Genomic DNA, 20,778 nt, shown 5'->3' on the forward strand with positions numbered 1-20,778 from the left:
GAATCTGCTTGAGGTTATTTGTTCCTCAGATAAAACGACTATCTCAGCTTTCACTGTACAATCTGTGTCATTTGGCAGGCTGCAGCTCTAGGGAAATTTTGTTGTATATAATGGATAGGAAGCTGAAGAGTAAGCTCATTAGCAAGTCATTACCCAGAATCCTCTATGCAGGTTGAGCACTGCAGGATATGACAGGTGGATGTAGCAGGTTTTGATACTGACAATATATTCATAATGATTATCAAAGGTGCACTCACACCAAATAGCAGTGAATTATCCATATTTGTTTTCATAGCTTTTTCGGAGTAATTTCAAGGCAGTTGCTTTTCTTCCAGGCTAAAATTTGCACGCAACTCTATTGAACACATTCAGATTACAGATGGTAAAGCACTCAATATATTACATGGAAAAAAGTAAGAATCTGAGATTTATATATACAAAGGTTAAAAGACGAGCAGACACATCGATGTTTAGGAAATTTTTACACTGTAGTATTTTGGTCAGTAATTTGTATCAGTATTTGTAAGCCAAAACCAAGAATGGATCATAAGCATGGATAAACTTTATGCCTGAATTCACTTAGGGCACTTTGTAGAGTTTTTTTTTAAATTAGTTTTAACTAACAAAAACTAAGTGTTAACTAAATGTTACATGCAAGCCTATAATTAGGGATGAGCGAACTTTTGAAAAGTTTGGTTCGATCCGGCGAACTTTCATGAATTTCGGATCGGTCCGAACCGAAAACGAACCTTGCTCTAACGGCTGAATAATTGCAGCTACAATAGTGGGAGTGTGATAGGGTATAGTTTTCCAAAAATAATGAGAAAAAAAAAATAATAATAATAATAGGAATAAAATTATTAAAATATAGTGAATCAAAGTGCCAAAATAGTGAAAAAAATATTTGAAAAAAAAGTTTACAAGGAGGATGCGGCAGCACTTGATTGCACCCAGGCCAGTATTGTTGAGAAGAGACAAGTCGAGAACCAGGAGGAGGCAGCAGTAGATTGCTCGCCTCTCAGTCCAGTATTGTTGAGAAGAGACAAGTTGAGCAGCAGGAGGAGGCAGCAGTTGATTGATTCCAGTCCAGTATTATTGAGGAGAGGCTACTTGAGGAAGATGAGGCAGCAGTTGATTGATTCCAGGCCAGTATTATGGAGGAGAGGCTTATTGAGGAGGAGGAGGCAGCAGTTGATTGAGTCCAGGCCAGTCTTATCGAGGAGAGGCTACTTGAGGAGGATGAGGCAGCAGTTGATCGATTCCAGGCCAGTATTATGGAGGAGAGGCTACTTGAGGAAGATGAGGCAGCAGTTGATTGATTCCAGGCCAGTATTATGGAGGAGAGGCTAATTAAGGAGGAGGAGGCATCAGTTGATCGATTCCAGGCCAGGATTATCAAGGAGAGGCTACTTGATGGGGAGCAGGCAGCAGTTGATCGATTCCAGGCCAGTATTATCGAGGAGAGGCTATATGAGGAGAAGGCAGCAGTTGATTGATTCCAGGCCAGTATTATTAAAAACAGATTACTTCAGGAGCAGGAGGCAGCAGTTGATCGATTCCAGGCCAGTATTATTGAGGAGAGGCTACTTGAAGAGGAGGCAGCAGTTGATTGATTCCAGGCCAGTATAATTAAAAACAGACTACTATGATTATATTTCTATTTTTGTTCCTCGGCTTAAAAAGTTCTGACAAACTAAATCTACTTACTCCTACGAAGCAGGTTCACTGGCCATGATACAATTGCATCTAGGGGGTCACATGATTGTTTTGAGAAACAAAATAACTAATGTATCATTCTTTTGTTCCTGTGTGTATATGCCAAGGTTATTTCTGCATTTTCTGTATGTTCACATCTGAAGAGTGAAAGCGATTCACTCAATTAGCTTATTTAGAACTGTGAAGGCAAATCGATGGAGGCAGATATGGTTATCGATAAATCACTCATCGACATTTATGGACTAATCTTAGAAGTAAGTATTTGATAACGCCTTGCCATTAATGAGTTAATAAATGTTGACATAGGTGGAGTTCTAACAGCTTAACGCTTTTTGGCTTATCATTGTGAGTCTGAGAAGCGATGTGTGTGACAGTCACTTGATGTATTTTTTAGAGTTAGTGTCAAAATTAAATGTACAGGTCTGGTCTTCGAATATATCAGATATCTGTTCTCAATGATGCTTACATTCTGTCCCGGTACTTTACATTGCTTCATTTTATATATGTGTTGTTAAAGGCTCTTTCCTTCCTAATTTATCAATTACAAGTTAGTCATGAATGATCTTTATTTATGACAAAGCTAAATGTTTATTATGGATTTTTGCCCCCACCTATTGCCCTGTGTGACTACATTGGTCACCATACATTGCTGATAGTAGTTCACGTCCCTACAAATGTGTGTAATTCCTATGGCTTGCTTATAAGGGTTAGCTCTAAATCGCACTATACATTTATATTTGTTAGGGTACAAACACACACACCGTATACGCAGCAGATACGCAGAAAATACGCAGCAGATCTGCAGCAGATTTGGTGGTGCAGATTTGATGCTGTGTTCAGTTATTTAGATCTAATCTGCTGCGTATTTGTTGCGTATTTGCTGCGTATCGCAGCGGTAAATAGGCTGCGTATACGGTGTGTGTGTTTGTACCCTTAGGCTATGTGTCTGTGTGAAACATAATGCAATGTATTTCCAATTGTAGCCAATGTGCCGCTAATTATGTTTGATTCGCGACGTTTGTGTAATATCTCTTCCAGGAATTTTCTTTGTTTGATCACATGTTGCTGAGAAACGAGGGTGTGACTTATGGTTTGTGTTAGCGAGCTGCCCGTGCAGCTAACTCACTCCCCCCTCCCCCATCCCCCATCCCCCCTCCGGATTGTGGTGTCGAATTCACTATTACGTTATGTTTGAAATATTTGAGGCTTAAACTATGACCACATGATGGGAGTAGTTGTGTACTGTGTATATGATATGGGCCGGCAGCAGACATCATGGAGGGAGAGGAGGGAGTTAGCAGCACGGGAAGCTCCATAACCCACCCACATAAGTGACGTCATATTTAGTCAGCAACATTGCCTCTAAGGGTACAAAGACACACACCGTATACGCAGCCTATTTACTGCTGCGATACGCAGCTAATACGCAACAAATACGCAGCAGATTAGATCTAAATAACTGAACACAGCATCCAATCTGCACCACCAAATCTGCTGCAGATGTGCTGCGTATTTGCTGCGTATCTGCTGCGTATATGGTGTGTGTGTTTGTACCCTAACAAGGAAAAAGTCTCGACTAGCTATTACCTTATCAAGCGAGCATTGTTTGCAAGAGGTTTATATTATTTATTTATCTTTTTATTAAGGTCCATGCTCGGCCACTGCTATGGGACGGCCCTGCGCCTGGGTACACAAGCCGGCTAAGGCGGAGTGCCGCATGGAGGGAGGTTGCCCGGATTGTGTACCCAGGTTGGGACAAGCATAGTAGATTACAGAAGTTGATCATTGGTAAGTTATTTACCCACTATGTCAAACAAGAAACTCTACTGTTATGGTCACCTGACGCTCATATATTACTAATGTCTGTACGTTTCTTGCTTTCAGCCAAACATGTGGAGACCAGGTGGTCCAGTGTGAGGGACAGATTCATCAGGGAGCGACGGCAGCTGATAAGGCGTGGGGCCTCACAAGAAGAACTTGGCAACTTTGCGCTTTGCCCCAATGCTGCGTTTTATTTTGAATGCCAGCAGACGGCGCCAGTAAGTGTGTGTCTTAATTGCATCTGTCCATGCTAGGATCAGATGATGTCAGTATTAGTTCAGTCTGTTATGTGTGCAGACATATAGACATGTGTTACGTAGACAGAGATTATATACATCGAGCTTCCTGCAGGAGGACCTATATATTTATGCAACTGGATAATAATAAAGTTACTAACAATAATGCTCCCCCTGCTGTACACTCAATATTCTTTATAAATGTAGCGTGCCCTAACTGGATATTAAAATTTTTAATAAGTCGATGATGTAAGATCTAACTGGAGTTCGATTTAGCTACAAAGCACGGACAGGATAAATGGTGACAAATGTGCCCCAATGGTTACATATGACCTAACAATGTCCCACTCATTTCTCAAGTGAGATTTTTAGGGAGCCAAGGGCTAATTAGCACAAGATGTGAGAATAAATTACTATTTCTTTGCAGACATATTATTTTTTCTGAGCAACATTTTTGGGGAGCAGTGTGAGAATGTTGATCAATAGTCTAGATTATACGCAGAGGTAAGGCTAACACATTGGACATACTGGATAAAAAAGGACACAAAAAGCCTAAGTAAAATCCTGCATTGGATGCATATTGGTTCTTGAGAATTGTTACAATGTTGCTAACATGTTTGTAATAACAGATTTTGTCCATTGTTCATTTGTCAGCAGAGATGAAGAAGCTCAACAAACAGCAGAGGCCTCATCGGATGAAGAGAATAAAGAACCTCATCTGACGGAGGCACGCACCATGACTCCAACACCAAGAGGCCAAGAGGGCCCTGTTGAGCCTGGGCAGGGAGACGAACATCTGGCTTGACGTTAAAGAATAAATTGTGGGCGTCCTGCCTGCACTCCCTCTTATACTAAGGTTGTTGTTGGCATAAATGATTGTGATAAGTGGTCACACAGCCTCTGCCCCCCCCCCAACCACTATCCTGTGCTTTATACTATTTCGAGCATGTAATAAAGATATTTTATGATATATCAGCGTTTGACTATTTTCTGGATATCACAAGTTTTTTACTTCCTATCTCTGCCTATCTCTCTCTCCCTCTCTCTACCTCCCTGTAAATATCTACTTGTTTGCCTATCTATCTATGTGCTTTCCCTCCCTAACTAGCACGGAGCTCCTCTCTCTCTGGAGTCTAGACACACAATGAGAAAGAGCATGGACGCTCAGGCAGTTCCTGTTCCTGTAGTGACGTCACACCTTGATATTCACATAATAAAACAATAAAAGGGATTATAGGAGTAATAATTCCTTATATCCTCTTCCATTCTGTGAAAACAATACAGTTTTGCGACGCCGTTGCGGTTTTAACGAACTTCGTCACAAACCTTTTCAAAGTTCGGTTCGGCACCAGACCGAACCTTTTGCAAAGTTCGTAACGAATCTGGTTCGTAAGGGTTCGGTTCGCTCATCCCTAGTTTTTGGTATATCATGTGTAGAACATGGGGCCGGACGGGAAGGGCCGGATGAGCCAGTATGTGTGTTTCAGTCTAGAGAGCAGTATGTAACATCAGGCAGAGCTCATGCATCGAAATGCCACACTAATAAGTAATCAGCTTATATATTACACTTTGTTCATCATGTATATAACACATAATAGTCAGGTGTGCATTCCATTCTGTGGAATATTGCAGTGCATGGGTATGTTGTGATCATATATAGTGGGTTCATAGTTCCCGATGGACCTTATCAGATACCTAGTATTATTGGGAAAAGTGTTATATATTAAACATAGAAATAGTTCACTTAAATGTGTTATATTGAGAATTTATTACTAGGAATGTTCTTTGAATGCTGTACAATATGTACATAACATTGAGATACTGGATGTGACTGTTATGGTTGGAGAAAGTGGATGGTCATTCAATTCTATGGGGGGGACACTTATCAAAACTGGCGTACACCAGTCTTAAATTAAATCCTGTCCCAATCTACCTAGCCGGATTTATTAAGAGGTTCATGCCTCTTTGTAAAGCTGGCCAGTCCTGCTCCTGTCACAGGGATTGCGCAAAATCTACACCTGCTCTGGATGCAGGTGTAGATTTTTGCATGGTTTATGCTTGTTTCCAGGCCTATATCATGATTAATTAGCCGTGGTAGGAAACCACACCCCATCCCAGCCCATCATCAACTGGCTGTTCTAGGCCCTACTGGGTCCAGGAGAATGCTTCTGGTGTCGACATCTTCATATTTCTGTCCTAGGACCCTTGGGGTCACTTACATTATGGCCTATGCAGCCATACCTGTTATGGAGCATGTAAGGTCTAAATAATGCTCACGCCTTTCTGTCTTCACTGAGACTGATGCTTTTTTTTTTTTGTCTCTCTGGGGTCACTCAGAATACTGCTGTTGAAAGCTTCACCTCTGTGACATGTGTCAGATGTGGTCAGAGTTGATGCCCTGGCTGAGCATTGCTATTTTTCCCACTCTGTGATTTTATACTTTTTTCACTGTAAAAGCCACTGCTGCTTCCCTCTGCAATACCCTGTAAGGGTATGTTCATGCGGTTTTTAAAAAAACATACTTTTTTGGCATACAGTAGTTCTTGATGGGTTTTTCAGTGCTTTTGAAACTTTTGAAAAGTTTGCTCATCTGTAATCATTATAAATGATACTATTTAAATCCTCACATTATACACAGGATATATCACATAACAAAAGTAAATGGTGTTGTTCCCTAGAAGTTATCTTTCCTACTTTATAGTTTGCGGCCATTTTCAAGGTTTATTTTTGTTAGCTTTTTGCTGTTTTACTTAGCATTGACCTTTCCTGATTAACCTATAGGCATGATTAATCAATTCTCATTAGAGTAATTAAGCACTTGTCTCAAGACAGCTTTGATTACTACAGCAGTGAAAACCTACTTGTGTGATCTAATCACAACTTGAAACCGCATCCTGCTTGAATTCCTGCAGCTAACTCACAGTTTCTAGGAGCAAGGAAGAGATGGCTTTCATTTCGAAACACTAGACACACTGGACGGCCTATGAATGCCTGTGATGGCAAACTGGCGATAACTCAAGTGCTATGCTTAGCTATCTACAGCAATTCCCAAAGAGAATGAATGGAGTGGTGGTCAAGTGCACTCACTCCATTTAGCAGGAAGAGTCAAGTTCCTGTTCTTGATATTTCAAGGGGGTCTCAGCAGTAAGACCCCCCCCCCCCCCTTACACACACACACACACACACACACACACACACACACACACACACACGGGGGCTCTACTATAGGGGACTGCACAGAGGTGGGCATCTACCATAGGGCACTGCACAAGTGGAAATTCTTCTGTAAAGGCTTGCACATACTATATGGGGACTGCATATGGAGGCATTACTATAGTAAACCTCATAGGAGCAACTTTAGACAAGAGGGGGGAACTACTTAAAGGGGTTGGCCACTTTATAGTAAAATAGGTCAGTGTACAGTATTAGTAACTGTACTCACTGTATATACTGACAGCAGCTCCCTGTGTACCTCATAAGGCTAACTCCCTGACTCCCCTCCTCCAGGCTGTGCTGCCCTGCTCTGTGGTGTTTTGGTCCATAAGATTGCAGACACGGAGAAGCATGTGACCATGCCCCGCCCCCCAGTGTCCACCACTGAGCCTGTATATGTCTATGGAGAACACAGGGGCAGGGCATGGTCACATGCTTCTCCATGTCGGCCATTTTATAGACTGAAACAAAACAGAGCAGGGCAGCCCAGTCAGGTGAAGTGGAGTCTGATTTTAGCTCTATGAGGTACACAGGGAGCTGCTGTCAGTATATACAGTGAGTACACTTACTAATACTTTGTACTGACCTATTTTGCTATAAAGTGGCCAACCTCTTTAAGGAGAACGGACAGATGGGGGGTGTTTCTTTTATGGGAACTACACAGAGGGGGAGCATCTACTATAAATAAGTGCACGGGGGGCATTACTGTAAGGGACTGCACAGAGGGAGCCATTACCATGGGTGACTGCATAGAGGGGGCACCAACTATTGGACAATGCACAGGGGGAGCATTACTATAGGGGACAGCACAGAAGACGGGGCTCTTACTATATGGAGACTCCAAAGAGTGGGCAATGTACTATAAAGGGCTGCACAGAGGGGTCAAATTAATATATAGAAGCACAGAGGACCTAACTACTATATGTGCTGGATCAAGGAGCCTAGAATGATTCTCTGGCACATTCTGGAGAGCAGATACATGGTCAGCGAAGTTTTCAAAATGTCTCGGGGTGGATAGAGAAAAAAGGAGAAGTAAACTACTCTGATCAGAGAAGAAATCCCCTCTAAATCACTGGATGCAACTGCACTCTGTTATAGGGTATGTAGCAGTAGAGATAATGGTTGTGGTGGTATCATGCAGTGGTATCATTTCTGATTTTTTTTTTCAGTAGCAGTATGGAGGAAATAATTATATTGTAGGGGAAACTTAGAGTATGTCCCTGAAGGGGTTTATGTGGGTAACAAAAATAATTAGTGGTGCATTTCCTGCTTTTAATCCAAGATCTGTCCTGGGGTCCATTCGGCAGGTGATGCAGTTATTGTACTAGAAAAAAACTTTTAAACTTGCAGCCCTGTGTCAGATTGGCATGGCCTATAGTGTATAGGGCATAGGTCTGCACCGCCTCTTCGTCCTTTCTCCCTTCCCTCTTCACCATTAGGAATGCCCCAGGCAGGATTTCTCCTATTCATCACTAGTCTGAACTTAACATGTGTTGAGTGGTCAAGGCACCTGTGCAGTGTTCAGACAAGTGGTGATTAGGAGAAATCCTACCTAGGGCATTCCTAATGGTAAAGAGGGAAGGGAGGAAGGACGAAGAGGCGGTGCGGGCCTAGGTCATAGACACTCTAGGCCACACCAATTTGACAAAGGGCTGCAATTTTAAAAGTTGTTTATTAGGACAATAACTGCATCACCTGCTGAAAAGACCCTAGGACAGACCTTGGATTAAAAGCAGCTACCCGATGCGGGGGGGGGGGGGGGCAGATTGTGGGTACAGATTCGCTTAAAATCTATTAAACTTTGGAGACCTTTTACATGGGCAGATAAATTTCTATTATAAAATTTTTATTTATGATACAAAAAGTAATACAGGAGGGAGTTTGAAAAAGTTTTAGGAGGGGTTTGAATGGATGGTTGTTCCAGCTATTGTTTATACAAATCCCCCCTCTCTTAGACATTATTTTTTGCCAGCCTCATATTCCTTGTTTAAATGGAAAAAATGTACAGCTGAAAAACAGTGATTGTAATGGAAGCAGAAAAGATGAGATCAGCTGTCAAATTAGCACCGCTTGTTTGCCTGCTAATAATTAGTGTATTTACATGTATTTATAATAATCAGAACAAACGATTGTTTGCACAACATTTTTCCTCATAAAAAGGCCCTGACATAAAATTCTCATGTATGGACTGTTCCAGTATATTTTCATTGCAAGCACGAGAACCAGAATGATTTGTTTGCTCATTTTCAATGAATTGGACAATAGTAAATAATCAACAGGTAAATCTCATTGATGATCTATCAGTGTGTAGTAAGTAGTGTGATAAATCCAAATGCATATTAAACCAAATTGTAAATAGTTTCTTATTGTTAATAAAAAAATAAAATAAAAAAACCTTTGTATAAAACAGAAAAATAAATAACACTGAATACTTGCTACTCTGCTGTTATAAAGTAAACCAGGTACCTTAAAGTGGATCTGTCAGCACCAGGGCCTTACCTAAGGTGCTGACAGTGTGCTATAGATGACAATCCCCTAGTGAGCATGGTACATTTTGGTAATTTGTTCGTGCAGTGGATTATGCCCAATCCTATTTATGAAGAGGAGGGAGGAGGAAGGAGTGGTGAGGCGGCCAGAGTGTGGCACAAACAACTCCTCTTTGACACTTTTTTACAGTAAGATTGTGCATAATCCACTGCATGGACAAATTACCAAAGGGTATCATGCTCACCACGGGACTGCCAGCTACACCACACTCAAGTAGGTAGGGTCCAGGTGCTGACAGGTTCCCTTTAAGTTATTGCTTACAATGCAGCATATTAGCTGGCTAGTGTGCATTTGATTTGTTATTTAATTGAAGGTCAGTAATGGCAGATGTTTACCCAGTCAATGGCTTTCTGCTGAAATGCATGATGATAGACTCCATATTTGTGTTCTTTTTTTGTAAATTTCAATTTACTATTGTGTTTATTACTATGACATATGTTTTCACTATTTTACTGTACCTTATTGTGTATCACTTCAGTGTTTGTTTCTTTACACAATGGATCATGTCATGTACCGTATAGAACATTTTAGGTCCCCATTAGATTGTGAATGATTATCTGGAATGTAAGAATGGCCTGATGAGCCGATCTAGCCCATATTGTCCTGTTTAGTCAATAGCTGCCCCATAAAATAGGTCCGTTACTAAAACAAAAAAAAACACAGACCTTGTTGATCCATCTACCTTTGGGGATTTGTACTTGCACCTTGAAGACTGATCCATCCATGTTTTTTTTAATAATATGGTTCCCATACTTCTTATGTAGGGACAGTCAGGTAACTTGCCCCATCCTAAATTCCCAACACATTTCTTTCTGATATTAGAGTTATTAATGAAAAAAAAAAAAAAAACTTAAAGGCAATGTTCACATAAAGTAGTTTTATGCAGTTTTGATGATTCCAGGGAGGAGAGGACGCAAATAAATGACAGCCTATACACTTTATTCATTGAAGTTGTTGGCTAAAAACAAATAAAACCATAAAAAAAAAAACAATCAAATCTTTATTGTGCCAATACAGCCTAGAGCTTAAGATGCGACCAACATGGAAAAAAAACTGAAAAATATTATTGCCATTAATTTCATTGCATACAGTACATCCTAGTACATATAACAATGGTGTTTTATGAAGTAACCTGTTGACATCACCAAAAGGGAAGTATCTTCTGTTCTTCTTTCTTAGGTTTAGTTATTTCCCTCGATTCTTGTTACTCTAGCCTCTGGCTGTCTTTCATTATGCATCTCTTGTTCATTGCAGAATAATTTCTATCTTCAGATCCAGCGTTTATAACATAGCTTTTGCTAGTGACACATTTATTTCTCCCCAACATCCGACCAAATAAAAAAACAATTTATCGTAGCTGATGAAATACTTTTGGTTACGCTACATTTATAACATCCCCTGCCTTCATTTGGATATTGGCAGATCAAGTTCAACTTTTTAAAATTCATGGCCTCAAACAAGGCATCATTTGCAGTACGTGTTGTAAAACTATTGAAATTGATGTTAGAGGCTCGCCATCTCTGCATAATGTACATTTTAAGAGTCTCCTTCAATAAAATATGCGAGGAATCTTACAAGACCTTCTCCAAACAAGAAGGCGAGTCTGATATAGTGGAGTGTCAAGATGTGAGATTACACTGCCATTAGCAAAGCAAATCGATCCTTTTTTCTAGCTGTTAGAATAAATTAGTCGTGTTCTTTCCTGGGTCCCTTATAAAGCTTTCCCAGTGTAATGTAAAGACAACTACGCATCAGGTATTGATCCTTTATTAGGACATATTGGATTGTGACCCATACACATGTATAGACATCGCACGTTATACAGGAAGAATTAATAAACTTTTGAGAAACTATACAGTTTTGAAACTAGTCCTCCGATATCCAGCACTCTAACCTTGCATGCTGATACCTACATGCTGATTTCACTTTTTTTCATGGACTATTGATATGCTGACATCAGCTTTCCGTGCATGAGGATACTTTGCACTACAGGTGGGCTGCCATTGTAACTTTTTATGAGGGATTATTTCCATGAACCTTTTTTTTCTAGAAGTGGAATGATTGAACAAGAAATAGAGATGAGTGAACTGAACTTACTGAACCAAGATTCATTATCAACTTTGCAAATTGGAGAACAAACCAAATTTTTTGAAAGTTCATCCCAAAGTTTATCCAAAAGGGCGGCTGCTCATAGTACATTACAGCAAAAGCACAGCTGCAAGGGGTTATCCATAATCCTTTGCAGCCAGGCAATGGGCTAGAAGGCACCATACTTCCATACCATACACACAAACACACCATACATACATGCTGCATACTCACAGCTGGATGGCATCTCTAGGATTTCTAGATGCAATTCACTTACTTGAGCTCCAAAAAGACTCGTAGATGCCCGGCTTTCTCACCCTGCTCAGGCCATCCCAGAAGCACAGGTGGATGCCAGGGTTCCTCATTCTTCTCAGGCCATACACGAAGCACCAGTGGATGCCCAGGTTCCTCATGCTTTTCGGGTCACTCCATAAACAGTCATGGACTGAGGGACTCCAGGTAAGCACTACGTGCACGACCACCTGCGCCACACTGCCAGTCTGTAACCATACTGTGGTTTCACTGTCATGTAGGACAGGAAACATGGGCAGAGACACAGCTCCATTGGGCGGAAAGAGGCCGTGGAAATGCAGTTTTCTAATGGTGTCTAACAGGATTTTCTGGCACTGGTTTTGAGGGTTATGCCACAAATTCACATGTGATATGACATTAAAAATTACTTTTTTTGTTTTGAAAGAACATACATTTTTTTTCTCTGCAAAACAGTGCCAATAGTCCCACTGGTGTAGCTACTATAGTTTAGCTGTTTTAGTGTGGTTTGTTCAACGCTTGTTTTTGCACCAAAATTTTGCGAACCTGACAAACAGAACTTCTGAAGTTTAAAACTATGCAGACATTCTGAATAAGATTACAAGACAATAAGAGTACTTTGAAGCTATGACTACTTGACAGACAATTTTATTGCACCAATGTAAATTTCAATTTAACTGTATTCAATATTTTTAGTTTTGTTGGCAGAGAAGTACTCGCATGTCTAGCATTATAAAAATTTAGCCCAAGCTGTGATACATCAATGGGCAGAATAAGAATATTGATGAGCCTGGTTTGAACATGGATTTGCTGTGTTGTTGATCTATGGTTGAAAACTTTAAAACATTTGTTAATGTAACAATAATGATTTGGGAATGGATAGTAAAATTAGTAATAAATTGATCTAACTAATAGGCAATTTGCAAATTACTGACTCTAGTATAGAGTATTGATGCATGAATTGATCTTTTAAATTGGGCATTTGTACACACTGTTTTTTTTTTTTTTTTTAATTCACCATTATAAAATTCAAATTATTAACAGGTCAATGTGCCAAGTTCATTACAATGGTGGGCAAATTGGGGGTAAATTAATATATTCATGTTCAAAAAGCCTGAAGAAGGTAAATAACAGTGGATGCATCAAGGTTATACATGATAAATGGGAGCATCAAGCTAATACGTGCCTAGAACCTATCTGTCCCTATTCTGGTGAGGTTAACACTTTCTAGAAACTCCATCCTTTCTGCATTTTGTTAGGGATGCAATTAAGATGTCATGTGGTATATATGTGCGATACACACAGCTGCCTGACCAATCAATAGGGAACATTAATCAAGACTGCATACTCGTATGCCTGTCTTAATAAAGTCCTGCTCTCATTCACCTCATGGGATTTACTAGAAGGCGCACGCCTCTTAATAAATTCCTGCGCGCCATGGCAGATTAAGAAATGTACACCTACTCAGGAGTAGGTATAGATTTCTGCTATGATTTCTGCTTGTTTGCAGGCATAGCTCATGATACATTAGGCTTGGTAGGAGGCCATTCCTCCTCCCAGCCTTGCTGTGCACCCCTGCCCGCCCATAATCCAAGCAGGTCGTATGCCACGAAAAAGGCACCAACACAAACCACACGGTTTGTGCAAATATCTGCACCTCTTCCGTGGCATACGCCCGGGCACATCTTGATAAATGTGCCCCAATGTGTCTGATTTGAAATCTACTCCAGCCTGCTGCTATTGGTGATAATGGTAATTATTCAATGTAAGTAAATCTCCAGATATTTTTTTCAATTACTGGATTCATTTCAGAAAATCTGTCTTGTTTCAGGTTTCAATCCCAGTTTGGAAGTGCCCTGATTGCCCGCAACAAATATAAACAAGACCAGCCACTCCGGTTCCTTGCAAGTATTTTATTTTTATTTTTATTAAAGCCATCAAATTCTCAATTACTAAACTATGTGGATCAAGTAACCCAAAGAAGCACCAGTAAAAATTCAGTAAGTTTCTGGCTAGTTGGGGCAATAACAAATCAACCAACAAAACACAGTAATCACTGAACTCAAGGAGAACAGCGAGTTCAGTGATTACTGTGTTTTGTTGGTTGATTTGTTATTGCCCCAACTAGCCAGAATCCTACTCCACACTGACGAGGGGCAAATACCCGAAACGGCTGTCGGTGGATGGAGGCCTGAATTGGCAAGCCTTTGTCATGATCGCAATACTCGTACCTTGAGTTAGACATTGCCAAAAAGCGGCCACCCTGGTATTTCCCTGTTTGTGTTCCAATACTCGCAACCGAGTGGGACTTAAGGGGCTATTTATCAGGGTGGTGTGGTGCTTTCCCCATCATGGAGGCAACAGGTTAAAGATATCTTGCTATCCAGTGTTTTGAGACTCGCAACCGAGACTCCGCGGACTCTTGTTTTGCATATTGTTTACAATTAATCAGAATATATATATACTGTATATCAGAGGTGATTTATACAATAGACAATTCTTATTCAAAGAGCTGGAATCCTGTTGGGTTTTCCAGCTGCAGTGTTGGGGCCCTATTACACGGAGCAATAATCGGCTGAATTGGACTGATTTAGCCAATTATCTCTCTGTGTAATAGAGATAACAATCAGCTAATGACAACGATCATCGGCTGATCGTTGATCTAAGTTTGGACCTAAAATCTTCAGGCACTGACCACACAACGCTTAATGTAACAGTGAACCACGGCTGATGATTGCCCAAACACCTTACACCTTAAGTCTCGCAACTCCTGGGGATTGGATGAGCGGCCTATAAGCTGACAGGCCACTCAGACGCTGCAGCCTGTGGGAACCGGAGGAGCACAAGAGAAAAGAGCGGGAGCCATAAGGTTTCAGGTGTTTGAGCAAGGGCTGCATGGACATCGCTGACGATGTCCATGCAGCCATTTCTCATCCAATTATTGGGCTGTCTAAGAGATGCAGTAAACATTTACTAAAATGATTGGGCATTATGGTGCCTTTACACAGGCAGATTTATCTGACAGATTTTGGAAGCCAAAGCGAGGAATGGATTTGAAAAGAGGAGAAATCTCAGTCTTTTCTTTATGACCTCTTCTCTGTTTTTAGTCTGTCCCGGCTTTGGCCTAAAAAATCTGTCAGATAAATCTGCCTGTGTAAACGCATCATTAGTTGGCCCGTGTATTAGTACCCTTAGGCTTCAGATGGTCTAAATCTTTAACAGTTTTAAGAGTTTTCCTGGACCCTTAAACATCGCGAGATACCATGTGAGTGCTATAATATAGCTTTTTATTGTTATTACTGTATGTAAAATGGTTATCTATAGTTCCTTTTCCCAAGCTAAAAGATAACTAGGTGTGCTTTGTGCAGATTCTAAAAACAAGTAAACACATAGGGGGAGATTTATCAAAGGGTGTAAAATTTAGACTGGTGCAAACTTCCCCCAGCAACCAATCACAGCTCCTCTTTCATTTCACCAGAGTTGGAAGCTGAGCAATGATTGGTTGCTAAGGGCAGTTTGCACCAGTCTAAATTTTACACCCTTTGATAAATCTCCCCCATAGCCCTTTCAGAGTATTTATATATCACATCGGAATCGTGTGCTATTAATCGTAGTAACATGAGTGAATGAAACAGTTCCATAAGTATCAAATATATAAATACGGAGTATGAAAATCCAATAGGTTTTACAGAAAGCACATCAAAGGATATTTACTAAGGAGTCTAATTTGTGTGACTCTTCTAATGAGGATTGGTGTATATTTAGTTCCAATATCTTTCATGTCGACTGATCGTTGCAGTTATTTGGCTTTCAACCATGTTGAAAAACAAATGACTGTGATAGCAGCAATCTGCTGCCCTCGCTTCGCGGAATAGGAGCGGCAGCAGCAGACTGCCACTATCCTCTATGGGCTGCCCGGATGATCCCCCCCCAGCAACTCCCCGCGGCCCCTCCCACACTCACCCGCTCGCTGCAGCCGCATGTAATAGCGGTGGCAGCAAGCGGGGAACAAGGTGAAAACGAGCACTGACAGCCTCACAATCGGCCCGTGGAATAGGGCCTTTAGTTGTGTTTTATTAGTTTGTGCTGCATAAAGAACTGCACATACTCACTGTCATTCAGTTATATACAACTTCGCTATGTCCTCTCATTGGTAAACACTGTTCAAATATGCTTCCAATTGTTCTGTATAATGTAAGAAGTATAGATGTGTAATCACTTTCACACTAGTATCTATGGAGTATAATATACAAAGATATGATTTACATGTTGGGAAAATAATCATAGAGATTTTTTGTTCACATTTTGGAGTGTTGCAGCATTTTTTTTTAAGTTTACTTAAGCCAGTACCTGTTTATCTTGTGTGTCTGCTGGCATTGCTATTTCATTAAAGGAGTGCTGGGAATATTTTGAGAAGATAGATAGATAGATAGATAGATAGATAGATAGATAGATGACTAATGTTCACGTAAACTAATGTGAAACAGAAGGTTACTTAAAAATTTAGATTTTGTTCTTGATTAAATATAATTTATAAGAATTGTAGGATATAATTTGTCAGATACTGTTACTTTATTTCAGGGAAACAATAATTGGTCCACACTTGAGTTTGACCAATATGTTCTCCTGATGCTGAGGTTAAAATTTCTGTGGTAATGATGATAAGTGAGACTGGCAACTTACTGTATATGTCAGCTACTCCCTAGTTAGCACCTTGTTGGACTCTGTAAGAGACAACAATTGATGAACAGCCCCAGGTATACGTTACAGAAAAGAGATAAGTGAAAGATTTCACAGATACGACGAAAGATAAATGAAACACTGACAGAAAACCATTCTAGATACTGTAAAAGTGTCTATTATCATCAAACAAAATTAAGTTGTAAAATTTTTACTAGGGTTTCAAAAAAAAAAAAAAAAAGCTGAAATTTATACCAGGTCATCTCCTGTATCATAAGAAAAGACATAGTGGCCCAAGGTTCTCTGAAAATGGAAAGCTGAAGAATACAAAAATATATATATCCACCCACCAAGTCGCTATGCATAAACAGAGTCAATGAGGCAAACCGAAATATAAAAAAAAACACCTTTCTATAACACCTGTTATAGAAAAGAACCAGCAGACTGCAATTCTTTAGCACCAGAAAAGTAGAGTACTTTTATATGATCAATTAACCATGGTGCCACAGAGAGTTTATTTCTAAGAAGAAAAAGTACGAAAACCTATTTAATTCTATTGAAACCCTTAAAACGGGTCTGCCTGTCTATGAAAGAATAAAATAAAACCATGTCTTTGTTCAAAAAAGTTTGCAACATTTGAACTAAGATATATTTTACAGCCCCCACTGTTCTATATGACTATATGATAACTCTTATATGTCTATTTTCAGCACACCATATGGCAGCTCTTCATGCTTACAATATATACTGTATATAAAAAGCAGTTATGCAAATGACCATTTCTTTTATCTGCATTCCATCCCCAGTTCCTTCCAACTCCCTCTGGAGCCATTTTTGATAACTATTAGTATTATGTGTTGACCTCTTCATGCCTTTTAAACTCCCTACAAGTTTTGCCTGTCCTGGTCAGGCTGAATGGCCAAAGTCAATACAGTTTTGCCGACCAAGACTCAGGCAGATCCTGTTGTCGGGAATGGAAAGCAGTCCGTTCCCAACTGTTTAACCCTTTACATGCTACGGCCTATAGAGATGTGCCATAAAAAAGAGTTAAGAGAATGATGGTTGACCTTAGGGAGATCAACCAAAACACCGCGGAGACACCATCACATGTTTCTCAACCTCAGTGAATCTAGAAACATTGCCCCCTGGGGAATCAAATATGCAAAAGTACTGCGGAGACACCATCACGTGTTTCTCAACGTCAGTGAGCTAGCCAGACCTTCCTCTGGGAAGGAACAACCAAGCCAAAGGCGTTCTCCAGTCACGGAAACCACCTCAGCAAGGTATCCATCCACAGACAGCTGTTTCGGGGTTTTTGCCCCTCATCAGTGTGGAGTAGGTTTCTGGCTAGTGGGAGCAAAGCCTAGTAAGTGCATTCAAGAGAATGATGGTTGACCTTAGGGAGATCAACCAAAACACCGCGGAGACACCATCACGTGTTTCTCAACGTCAGTGAATCTAGGAACATTGCCCCCTGGGGAATCAAATATGCAAAAGTACTGCGGAGACACCATCACGTGTTTCTCAACGTCAGTGAGCTAGCCAGACCTTCCTCCGGGAAGGAACAACCAAGCCAAAGGCATTCTCCAGTCACGGAAACCACCTCAGCAAGGTATCCATCCACAGACAGCTGTTTCGGGGGTTTTGCCCCTCATCAGTGTGGAGTAGGTTTCTGGCTAGTGGGAGCAAAGCCTAGTAAGTGCATTCAAGAGAATGATGGTTGACCTTAGGGAGATCAACCAAAACACTGCGGAGACACCATCACATGTTTCTCAACGTCAGTGAATCTAGGAACATTGCCCCCTGGGGAATCAAATATGCAAAAGTACTGCGGAGACACCATCACGTGTTTCTCAACGTCAGTGAGCTAGCCAGAGCTTCCTCTGGGAAGGAACAACCAAGCCAAAGGCGTTCTCCAGTCAGGGAAACCACCTCAGCAAGGTTTCCATCCACAGACAGCTGTTTTGGGGTTTTTGCCCCTCATCAGTGTGGAGTAGCCAGAAACCTACTCCACACTGATGAGGGGCAAAAACCCCAAAACAGCTGTCTGTGGATGGATACCTTGCTGAGGTCGTTTCCATGACTGGAGAACGCCTTTGGCTTTGTTGTTCCTTCCCGGAGTAAGGTCTGGCTAGCTCACTGACGTTGAGAAACAGCCGTTCTGACGTCTGAGACCAGCCGTTCCGTGACTCGGCCAGAAACGGGTGGTCTCTTACAAGGTGTGAACATAGCCTAACTGTGCGTAGGTCTGGTGTGAAATATAATGTTCTGCAACAGCTTTGGGTGGGGAACTGGCACAAATGCTAGGGGAGAGTAAGGGTGGGAGGACTGTGACAAACAACTGAGGAAAAGCAATGCATAATTTAATGATGACATGCGCTTTTTTTTTTTAAAGACTATTATCCTCCGTAGCTAGAGATGAGCAAACCGGGTTCGGGTTCGAGTCGATCCGAACCCGAACTTTCGGCACTTGATTAGTGGCGGCTGCTGAACTTTGATAAAGCTCTAAGGTTGTCTGGAAAACATGGATACAGCCAATGACTATATCCATGATTTCCACATAGCCTTATGGCTTTATCCAAGTTCAGCAGTCGGATCGACTCGAGCATGCTTAAGGTTCGCTCATCTCTATTCGTAGCCTTTCCCTTGTCCATTATGGATGTCCTCCTGGCTACGTATTTTTGATATTTAAGTTTTATATTACAAAGAAAAAAAGAAAATGAGAAAACAGTGGTATGTTTTTCATAAAACACATATCATGCTACACATACATTCGTTCAGGGCCATTATAGCTTTGTAAACTGGATAAGTTGTACTCAGCCGCCACCACCACAATAATTTAAAAACTAATTTCACACATCAGATGTTAATGGTATTGCAAGACGCCTCAGTAAAATTTGTTGTTCTCAGTCAAATTGCATGAACTAAAAATGCTTTAAACACTTGTGATATTTTCACAGCAAGTCATAGCACAATGAACAGTCCCTCACTTGGATACTGTGTTCAATGAAGCTGCAGGAATGAGATAATCAATATTGTACTTATCAATATTGTACTTAGCAAGAATAAGTCTGGATTTGACTCTATTAGAGCCACGAGTGCCTGCTGACTAATATCTTTCATAATCTCAGCTTTGACATTTGTGTTATGCATTGCACAAGTATTGAATCGGCATCCACGGTAACTAGATAAATGTCTGCTCTTGAATAGAATTTGACAAAGCAATCAAATTACAAATTGCTGCTAATAATTTGAATTGTATCCTAAGCACAACATTGTGGCCATAGGTAGATAATATGGAGATGTAAGAAGTCAATGATCCAAGCAAGATGTTTGATGCATATAGAGAACGTATGCAGTAACAGCAGAGTGTTGGTCAAGTCGTTATCATTCTACATGCTTCCTACAATGACAGCAATTGGATTAAGTTATTATACTGAATGATGTTAGCGAGAAATATTGTAATGGACAGTGCACTTAGCTAGCACATATACTTAAAAATAGAATAAAACAGAGAAGACTAGCATGGTATCTGTGCAAAGATGACATGCATATTCATAAAGCATTCCATATGAGCGATGATGAGCGAACATGTTCGTAAATGTTCGTATGTTCGTGCAAACATGACACTAATTGTTCGTGTTCGCAGATCATGAACAATTTGATCGCAATAATTATAACAATCATTTTCGAACATATTCAAAGTAGTGAACGTACGCAACGGCGTAATTTACATTTTGCACCAGATAATCTGTACGCATGTGCGCAACTCTGAATCTGAAACATACACAATCTGTACACAAATGCATATGCAACTGAGTACACAACTGCATAGTTTACACTTTGCACCTGATAATCTATACACATGTGCGTAGACCAGACGTAAGCTTCTACTGTACGTTATTTGTTCGTAAATGTTCAGCGAACAAGAACCGATTTTTTTAATGTTCGGGATCCAAACCAAATGTTGGAATGTTTGCTGATCACTACTAACCAGCTATGTTCTATGGAGCAAACAGCTGAACCATCCCATTTATATAACCTTGAGGCCATATATATCCATATTTGTTTATACATCATTTTTCATTGAATGCCAGCAGTAAGGGGTGAGATGGCCCCTCTTCTGCCACCAATGTTTATTTTGGGAACTGCAGGGCTTTCTAAGCTCTGTAGTTCCCGATCCCTTGCTCTGTTTCAGCGCTGCTGC

General features: G+C 40.6%; 1 non-coding gene across 1 annotated transcript; it reads left to right on the forward strand.

The window, feature by feature from the left end:
* Positions 1-20,042: 20,042 nt before the first annotated feature.
* LOC138773186 (U6 spliceosomal RNA) lies at positions 20,043-20,148 on the forward strand. The gene has a single exon (XR_011359898.1). It is a non-coding gene; the product is annotated as a U6 spliceosomal RNA (small nuclear RNA).
* The last annotated feature ends 630 nt before the right edge of the window (positions 20,149-20,778 follow it).

The sequence above is a fragment of the Dendropsophus ebraccatus genome, chromosome 14 (assembly GCF_027789765.1).
Source record: "Dendropsophus ebraccatus isolate aDenEbr1 chromosome 14, aDenEbr1.pat, whole genome shotgun sequence".
Classification (NCBI taxonomy): domain Eukaryota; kingdom Metazoa; phylum Chordata; class Amphibia; order Anura; family Hylidae; genus Dendropsophus; species Dendropsophus ebraccatus.